Raw genomic sequence first — 10,024 nt, forward strand, 5'->3', positions numbered from 1 at the left:
GATGGTTCTCTTCAAGTCTCAGCAGGGGGAGGGAACTTGATTCTTGTTGACCCTGATTGGCCAGAGATGTCATGGTTTCCTCTTCTGAACCCCTGGCTCTTCTACCTCCTTGGGTACTGCTCGAGTGTGTCCCTTCTCAGAACGTCGTCCCTGACCTTCTTGCTCCAACTCACTCTATCGCTTTGGAGGTTGAGAAGTCTGGACTGCTAGCAGAGGGTCTTTCCTCTTCCTTAGTGGAGTTAATTCAGCACTCCAGCAGGCCTTCTACTTCGAAGTCTTACTCAAAGAACTGGAAGTCCTTTCAGACGTGATGTTCTGCTCATGATCTTTTGGCACCTACCTGTAGTTTGTCTGCTATTTTGCATTTTCTTCTGAATGGTTTTCACTTGAATCTCTTTCCACTCTGAAAGCTCATTGGTTTGCGATAAAGGCTTTTAGGGACTTTTCTGAACTTTCATCGATGTTACACTCTTTGGTGTCTAGACTGTTATGATCTTTTGTCAATGGTAAGAACAATGAAAAATCCCTTTTCTCCAACTCAGAATCTTCCTACTCTTTTATAGGCTTTGCAATTTTATCTCTTTGAGGATCTGGATACTGTACAATTAAAGATTGTCTCCTATAAAGTTATTTTCCTATTTGCTATCACCTTGCTGAGAACAATTGGGGAGCTGGGAGCCTTAAAATGCTGTCCTCTCTTCATTTGATACTTTGGAAGATGGGGTAACTTTAAGGCCTAGCCCTACCTTTGCTGCAAAGGTTAAGTCTATTTTTGATAGATCTTAGGAAATAATTCTTCCTTCTTTTATTCCCTCTCCTTCCTCTCCGGAGGAACATTTGTTGAATACACTTGATGTTTAAAGAGCTCTTTTCATTTATGTCACCAGGCCTCTGCAGTTCAGGAAAACCGACTCCTTGTTTGTGACTTTTGGACAGCCTGGAAAAGACAAGAAGGTGACTTTTATGACTCTGAGTAGGTGGATTAAGTTGTCAATTTTTCTGGCTTTGCAAGGCTTTTTAGAATATCTTCCAGTTCAGGGATGGTCTTCGAGAGGAATGGGCACCTCCTGGGTTGAATTCCAGTGAGTAACAATCTAGGAAATTCCTAGGGTGGCTACTTGGTCCTCAGAGCATTCATTTGTCAAGCATTATGGCTTAATAATTTTTCTGTTTTGCATTTGAGTACCAATGTTTTGAACTCTGCATTACCCTTACTCCATCTTGTCCTTGTCACAAACATTACATCCTGCCCACCTTCCCATCAGTCCTTTGGCAAGGGCTTGGCACCCAGGTTGGGTGCATGGCGCTAGCATTTAAGAATCCTCCTGTTCTTTCTTCCTCTTGGAGGGTGACATCACTTTACTTTGTAATGACTGTCACAAGGACGCAATGGACTAAGGCTAATGAAGATTACCAATAAGTAACCAACGCATCACCACTCTTTTTGAATGTGCGTGGCTCATTCTGCAGGACTTGTTCTTTGTATGATTCCTGGATTTTCAGAAGCCCTTTGATGGCAGCACCCCCACACTGAAAATTGTTTCAGCACCACTGGACAAGGGTCAGTTGTCATGCTCATCTGCGGCATAAATTTGCATTGAAGTAGTCTAACTCCCCAGGTCATGTCTTTTGCTCAATTTGCTTTTGTGAGTTTTCTCTCAATCATTGTTGATTTCCTTTGATCTTTCTTTCTTCTTTCACTTCACCTTCGCCTTCAGTGTATCTTTCGGCCCTGTTAAGAGACACGCCCCCTTGTAGCCACTTCTATACTTCTGTCACCTAATTATTTTCCTATCCTTTCCCCTGTAACGTTGCTGATCCTAGCTATAGCATGACTATCCAGAATCTGTTCACCTGAGTTATGTTCCTCTTATCCCCAAACATCTAATAATCAGCTCTTGGTCTCCCTCCACCTCTCACGTGACATAGTCTGAGCCAGTGTCTCCATCTTGGAGACACAATCTCTTGCACTTCTGTTGTTCTACTGTCGCTGCCGGCTTCAGCTTTGGTCAGAAGTGGCAAAAGAAGGACTAATGGAAAGTGAACGTGTACTGGAGCAACAGAGTGTATGGATTTACAAGCGTTTGATTAAATGAGAAAAAAAGAGTTTACTTGAGAGAAAAAACTTAACTTGGCCCGTACGGGGATCCAACCCGCAACCTTGGCGTTATTAGCACCACGCTCTAACCAACTGAGCTAACCAGCCATGAATGACAGAGTTATCCTTTTTCCATGACATGCAGATACACAGAAGAGTCGGTCTCACTATCGCAATTCCTTCATACTTTTCTCCTTCTGTCCCCTGTCTGGATTGCAATAACAAGAGCTGTTGAGTGCTGCACGCCAGCCTCAGCGCCTCTTCTTTCAGTCAATGTCACTGTGTGCTGTGATATCTTTGTAACAGTGGTTGTTGCCGGAAGAAAAGGAAAGGATGGATAGGATTTGTATTCTTTTACAACAAAACCCAAAATGCATCGGCTTGCTTGCTCATTAAGTTTACAAGGCCAGCTGCTTTTGAGATATTCTAATTATAGGGGTTATTCGGCGTTGGAGGTAAGAGAGTTGTTTTTAGGTCTGGCCGTTCCTTCTGCTTTAAATTACTCTAGCTCATGTCAACAAAGTAACAACAAAACATAGCCAACGGTTTGTTGCTCAAGCCTTCCCTACTGCACCTTCCCATGTCTCTCCTGCCGACCACAGTGCAGGAAATTTGAGTTTGCATTTGCGCAAAGAGACGTACAACACAAGAAGGCACGCTTTCGTGCGCCGGGCACCACCCGGCCTGTGCATTCCTCACTGCCGTGAGATCAGTTTACTCAGCAGAGCATGACGCTGCAATTGGTTAGTAAGGCCTGCCTGACCAGAATAGTATATTTGGGGTCATGTATTTGATTGCATTTTTAAAACAGTAACAGAACTTAACTGCAATGTTTAAATAGGTCTAGACATATTTAAACAGTGTCAATTTGAAAGAAGAATTCTGGAAAATTCAGAGGGGAGGCACCAATGTTTTTTTTCCCTTTGGGTGGATGTGGCATTAAAGAGTTTGAAGACCACTGGTCTAAGTGGACACTAATACACCTGGATCCTCCTGAATTCCTCGCAACAGATGCCAGCAAACCTGGCTGGAGAGCTACTGTGTTGGACTGATCCTGTCGATTCAAGTGGTCTTTCCTAGAGAGTCGGAGGTCATGGAAGTTGATGGAGTTGATGGTAAGCTTCAGGGCTTTGAAGTTTTCCCATCATCATCTGTCTCAGAAAAATGTGCTAGTAAAGACAGAGAATAAGGTAGCGGTCTTTTACATTAACCAGCAGTAAAGCATGCATTCAAAATCCCTCAATGCAATAGCAGAACAATTGGGCTATTGGGCAGAGATCAACCTGTTGCATACGTCGGCAGTACACATCAAGGGCACCGACAATGTGATGGCAGACAGCTGGAGGTTTCCAAATTTGCTGGAGTTGACGTTATCCAGGTCGTTGTTTTGAGAGATATGCCGAGAGTTTGTGAAACCCTTTCTGGATTTCTTTTCAAACAAGGACAATGCTCATCTTTGTCGATTCTGATCCAGGTTTCTGGAACAAGGAGCCTAGGTGGTGGACATATTGGTGATAAAGTGGCTGAGAAGTCTCCTTTATACATTCCCCCCCTTTTTATTGATCCAGATGGTTCTCTTCAAGTCTCAGCAGGGGGAGGGAACTTGATTCTTGTTGACCCTGATTGGCCAGAGATGTCATGGTTTCCTCTTCTGAACCCCTGGCTCTTCTACCTCCTTGGGTACTGCTCAAGTGTGTCTCTTCTCAGAACGTCGTCCCTGACCTTCTTGCTCCAACTCACTCTATCGCTTTGGAGGTTGAGAAGTCTGGACTGCTAGCAAAGGGTCTTTCCTCTTCCTTAGTGGAGTTAATTCAGCACTCCAGCAGGCCTTCTACTTCGAAGTCTTACTCAAAGAACTGGAAGTCCTTTCAGACGTGATGTTCTGCTCATGATCTTTTGGCACCTACCTGTAGTTTGTCTGCTATTTTGCATTTTCTTCTGAATGGGTTTCACTTGAATCTCTTTCCACTCTGAAAGCTCATTGGTTTGCGATAAAGGCTTTTAGGGACTTTTCTGAACTTTCATCGATGTTACACTCTTTGGTGTCTAGACTGTTATGATCTTTTGTCAATGGTAAGAACAATGAAAAATCCCTTTTCCCTTTTCCCCCAGAATCTTCCTACTCTTTTATAGGCTTTGCAATTTTATCTCTTTGAGGATCTGGATACTGTACAATTAAAGATTGTCTCCTATAAAGTTATTTTCCTATTTGCTATCACCTTGCTGAGAACAATTGGGGAGCTGGGAGCCTTAAAATGCTGTCCTCTCTTCATTTGATACTTTGGAAGATGGGGTAACTTTAAGGCCTAGCCCTACCTTTGCTGCAAAGGTTAAGTCTATTTGTGATAGATCTTAGGAAATAATTCTTCCTTCTTTCATTCCCTCTCCTTCCTCTCCGGAAGAACATTTGTTGAATACACTTGATGTTTAAAGAGCTTTTTTCATTTATGTCACTAGGCCTCTGCAGTTCAGGAAAACCGACTCCTTGTTTGTGACTTTTGGACAGCCTCGAAAAGACAAGAAGGTGACTTTTATGACTCTGAGTAGGTGGATTAAGTTGTCAATTTTTCTGGCTTTGCAAGGCTTTTTAGAAAATCTTCCAGGTCAGGGATGGTCTACGAGAGGAATGGCCACCTCCTGGGTTGAATTCCAGTGAGTAACAATCTAGGAAATTCCTAGGGTGGTTACTTGGGCCTCAATGCATACATTTGTGAAGCATTATCGCTTAATACATTTTCTGTTTTGCATTTGAGTACCAATGTTTTGAACTCTGCATTACCCTAAGTCCATCTTGTCCTTGTCACAAACATTACATCCTGCCCACCTTCCCATCAGTCCTTTGGCAAGGGTTTGGCACCCAGGTTGGGTGCATGGCGCTAGTTTAAGAATCCTCCTGTTCCTTCTTCCTCTTGGAGGGTGACATCACTTTACTTTGTAATGACTGTCACAAGGATGCAATGGACTAAGGCTAATGAAGATTACCAATAAGTAACCAACGCATCACCACTCTTTCTGAATGTGCGTGGCTCATTCTGCAGGACTTGTTCTTTGTATGATTCCTGGATTTTCAGAAGCACTTTGATGGCAGCACCCCCACACTGAAAATTGTTTCAGTACCACTGGACAAGGGTCAGTTGTCATGCTCATCTGCGGCGTAAATTTGCATTGAAGTAGTCTAACTCCCCAGGTCATGTCTTTTGCTCAATTTGCCTTTGTGATTTTTCTTTCAATCACTGTTGATTTCCTTTGATCTTTCTTTCTTCTTTCACTTCACCTTCGCCTTCAGTGTATCTTTTGGCCCTGTTAAGAGACACGCCCCCTTGTAGCCACTTCTATACTTCTGTCACCTAATTATTTTCCTATCCTTTCCCCTGTAACGTTGCTGATCCTAGCTATCGCATGACTATCCAGAATCTGTTCACCTGAGTTATGTTCCTCTTATCCCCACGCATCTAATAATCAGCTCTTGGTCTCCCTCCACCTCTCACGTGACATAGTCTGAGCCAGTGTCTCCATCTTGGAGAGACAATCTCTTGCACTTCTGTTGTTCTACTGACGCTGCCGGCTTGAGCTTTGGTCAGAAGTGGAAAGTGAACGTGTACTGGAGAAACAGAGTGTATGGATTTACAAGCGTTTGATTAAATGAGAAAAAAGACTTTACTTGAGAGAAAAAACGTAACTTGGCCCGTACAGGGATCCAACCCGCGACCTTGGCGTTATTAGCACCACGCTCTAACCAACTGAGCAAACCGGCCATGAATGAAAGAATTGTCCTTTTTCCATGACATGCAGATACACAGAAGAGTCGGTCTCACTATCGCAATTCCTTCATACTTTTCTCCTTCTGTCCCCTGTCTGGATTGCAATAACAAGAGCTGTTCAGTGCTGCACGCCAGCCTCAGCGCCTCTTCTTTCAGTCAATGTCACTGTGTGCTGTGATATCTTTGTAACATTGGTTGTTGCCGGAAGAAAAGGAAAGGATGGATAGGATTTGTATTCTTTTACAACAAAACCCAAAATGCATCGGCTTGCTTGCTCATTAAGTTTACAAGGCCAGCTGCTTTTGAGATATTCTAATTATAGTGGTTATTCGGCGTTGGAGATAAGGGAGTTGTTTTTAGGTCTGGCCGTTCCTTCTGCTTTAAATTACTCTAGCTCATGTCAACAAAGTAACAACAAAACATAGCCAACGGTTTGTTGCTCAAGCCTTCCCTACTGCACCTTCCCATGTCTCTCCTGCCGACCACAGTGCAGGAAATTTGAGTTTGCATTTGCGCAAAGAGACGTACAACACAAGAAGGCGCGCTTTCGTGCGCCGGGCACCACCCGGCCTGTGCATTGCTCACTGCCGTGAGATCAGTTTACTCAGCAGAGCATGACGCTGCAATTGGTTAGTAAGGCCTGCCTGACCAGAATAGTATATTTGGGGTCATGTATTTGATTGCATTTTTAAATCAGTAACAGAACTTAACTGCAATGTTTAAATAGGTCTAGACATATTTAAACAGTGTCAATTTGATAGAAGAATTCTGGAAAATTCAGAGGGGAGGCACCAATGTTTTTTTTTTCCTTTGGGTGGATGTGGCATTAAAGAGTTTGAAGACCACTGGTCTAAGTGGACACTAATACACCTGGATCCTCCTGAATTCCTCGCAACAGATGCCAGCAAACCTGGCTGGAGAGCTACTGTGTTGGACTGATCCTGTCGATTCAAGTGGTCTTTCCTAGAGAGTCGGAGGTCATGGAAGTTGATGGAGTTGATGGTAAGCTTCAGGGCTTTGAAGTTTTCCCATCATCATCTGTCTCAGAAAAATGGGCTAGTAAAGACAGAGAATAAGGTAGCGGTCTTTTACATTAACCAGCAGTGAAGCATGCATTCAAAATCCCTCAATGCAATAGCAGAACAATTGGGCTATTGGGCAGAGATCAATCTGTTGCATACGTCGGCAGTACACATCAAGGGCACCGACAATGTGATGGCAGACAGCTGGAGGTTTCCAAATTTGCTGGAGTTGACGTTATCCAGGTTGTTGTTTTGAGAGATATGCCGAGAGTTTGTGAAACCCTTTCTGGATCTCTTTTCAAACAAGGACAATGCTCATCTTTGTTGATTCTGATCCAGGTTTTCGGAACAAGGAGCCTAGGTGGTGGACGTATTGGTGATAAAGTGGCTGAGAAGTCTCCTTTATACATTCCCCCCCTTTTTATTGATCCAGATGGTTCTCTTCAAGTCTCAGCAGGGGGAGGGAACTTGATTCTTGTTGACCCTGATTGGCCAGAGATGTCATGGTTTCCTCTTCTGAACCCCTGGCTCTTCTACCTCCTTGGGTACTGCTCAAGTGTGTCTCTTCTCAGAACGTCGTCCCTGACCTTCTTGCTCCAACTCACTCTATCGCTTTGGAGGTTGAGAAGTCTGGACTGCTAGCAAAGGGTCTTTCCTCTTCCTTAGTGGAGTTAATTCAGCACTCCAGCAGGCCTTCTACTTCGAAGTCTTACTCAAAGAACTGGAAGTCCTTTCAGACGTGATGTTCTGCTCATGATCTTTTGGCACCTACCTTTAGTTTGTCTGCTATTTTGCATTTTCTTCTGAATGGGTTTCACTTGAATCTCTTTCCACTCTGAAAGCTCATTGGTTTGCGATAAAGGCTTTTAGGGACTTTTCTGAACTTTCATCGATGTTACACTCTTTGGTGTCTAGACTGTTATGATCTTTTGTCAATGGTAAGAACAATTAAAAATCCCTTTTCTCCAACTCAGAATCTTCCTACTCTTTTATAGGCTTTGCAATTTTATCTCTTTGAGGATCTGGATACTGTACAATTAAAGATTGTCTCCTATAAAGTTATTTTCCTATTTGCTATCACCTTGCTGAGAACAATTGGGGAGCTGGGAGCCTTAAAATGCTGTCCTCTCTTCATTTGATACTTTGGAAGATGGGATAACTTTAAGGCCTAGCCCTACCTTTGCTGCAAAGGTTAAGTCTATTTTTGATAGATCTTAGGAAATAATTCTTCCTTCTTTCATTCCCTCTCCTTCCTCTCCGGAAGAACATTTGTTGAATACACTTGATGTTTAAAGAGCTCTTTTCATTTATGTCACCAGGCCTCTGCAGTTCAGGAAAACCGACTCCTTGTTTGTGACTTTTGGACAGCCTGGAAAAGACAAGAAGGTGAATTTTATGACTCTGAGTAGGTGGATTAAGTTGTCAATTTTTCTGGCTTTGCAAGGCTTTTTAGAAAATCTTCCAGGTCAGGGATGGTCTACGAGAGGAATGGCCACCTCCTGGGTTGAATTCCAGTGAGTAACAATCTAGGAAATTCCTAGGGTGGTTACTTGGGCCTCAATGCACACATTTGTGAAGCATTATCGCTTAATACATTTTCTGTTTTGCATTTGAGTACCAATGTTTTGAACCCTGCATTACCCTAAGTCCATCTTGTCCTTGTCACAAACATTACATCCTGCCCACCTTCCCATCAGTCCTTTGGCAGGGGCTTGGCACCCAGGTTGGGTGCATGGCGCTAGCATTTAAGAATCCTCCTGTTCTTTCTTCCTCTTGGAGGGTGACATCACTTTACTTTGTAATGACTGTCACAAGGATGCAATGTACTAAGGCTAATGAAGATTACCAATAAGTAACCAACGCATCACCACTCTTTCTGAATGTGCGTGGCTCATTATGCAGGACTTGTTCTTTGTATGATTCCTGGATTTTCAGAAGCCCTTTGATGGCAGCACCCCCACACTGAAAATTGTTTCAGCACCACTGGACAAGGGTCAGTTGTCATGCTCATCTGCGGCGTAAATTTGCCTTGAAGTAGTCTAACTCCCCAGGTCATGTCTTTTGCTCAATTTGCCTTTGTGAGTTTTCTTTCAATCACTGTTGATTTCCTTTGATCTTTCTTTCTTCTTTCACTTCACCTTCGCCTTCAGTGTATCTTTCGGCCCTGTTAAGAGACACGCCCCCTTGTAGCCACTTCTATACTTCTGTCACCTAATTATTTTCCTATCCTTTCCCCTGTAACGTTGCTGATCCTAGCTATAGCATGACTATCCAGAATCTGTTCACCTGAGTTATGTTCCTCTTATCCCCACGCATCTAATAATCAGCTCTTGGTCTCCCTCCACCTCTCACGTGACATAGTCTGAGCCAGTGTCTCCATCTTGGAGAGACAATCTCTTGCACTTCTGTTGTTCTACTGGCGCTGCCGGCTTGAGCTTTGGTCAGAAGTGGCAAAAGAAGGACTAATGGAAAGTGAACGTGTACTGGAGCAACAGAGTGTATGGATTTACAAGCGTTTGATTAAATGAGAAAAAAAGAGTTTACTTGAGAGAAAAACTTTACTTGGCCGGGACGGGGATCGAACCCACGACCTTGGCGTTATTAGCACCACACTCTAACCAACTGAGCTAACCGGCCATGAATGACAGAGTTCTCCTTTTTCCATGACATGCAGATACACAGAAGAGTCGGTCCCACTATCGCAATTCCTTCATACTTTTCTCCTTCCGTCCCCAGTCTGGATTGCAATAACAAGAGCTGTTGAGTGCTGCATGCCAGCCTCAGCGCCTCTTCTTTCAGTCAATGTCACTGTGTGCTGTGATATCTTTGTAACATTGGTTGTTGCCGGAAGAAAAGGAAAGGATGGCTAGAATTTGTATTCTTTTACAACAAAACCCAAAATGCATCGGCTTGCTTGGTCATTAAGTTTACAAGGCCAGCTGCTTTTGAGATATTCTAATTATAGTGGTTATTCGGCGTTGGAGGTAAGAGAGTTGTTTTTAGGTCTGACCGTTCCTTCTGCTTTAAATTACTTTAGCTCATGTCAACAAAGTAACAACAAAACATAGCCAACGGTTTGTTGCTCAAGCCTTCCCTACTGCACCTTCCCATGTCTCTCCTACCGACCACAGTGCAGGAAATTT

The 10,024-nt window shown here is 43.4% G+C and overlaps 2 non-coding genes across 2 annotated transcripts; both read right to left on the reverse strand.

Annotated features, from left to right (window-relative positions):
* Window positions 1-2,132: 2,132 nt before the first annotated feature.
* TRNAI-AAU (transfer RNA isoleucine (anticodon AAU)) lies at window positions 2,133-2,206 on the reverse strand. Its single transcript has one exon. It is a non-coding gene; the product is annotated as a tRNA-Ile (tRNA).
* Window positions 2,207-9,444: 7,238 nt separating this feature from the next.
* On the reverse strand, window positions 9,445-9,518 carry TRNAI-AAU (transfer RNA isoleucine (anticodon AAU)). Its single transcript has one exon. It is a non-coding gene; the product is annotated as a tRNA-Ile (tRNA).
* Between the last annotated feature and the right edge of the window lie 506 nt (window positions 9,519-10,024).

This window comes from Pleurodeles waltl, chromosome 12 (genome assembly GCF_031143425.1).
Source record: "Pleurodeles waltl isolate 20211129_DDA chromosome 12, aPleWal1.hap1.20221129, whole genome shotgun sequence".
Taxonomy (NCBI): Eukaryota; Metazoa; Chordata; class Amphibia; order Caudata; family Salamandridae; genus Pleurodeles; species Pleurodeles waltl.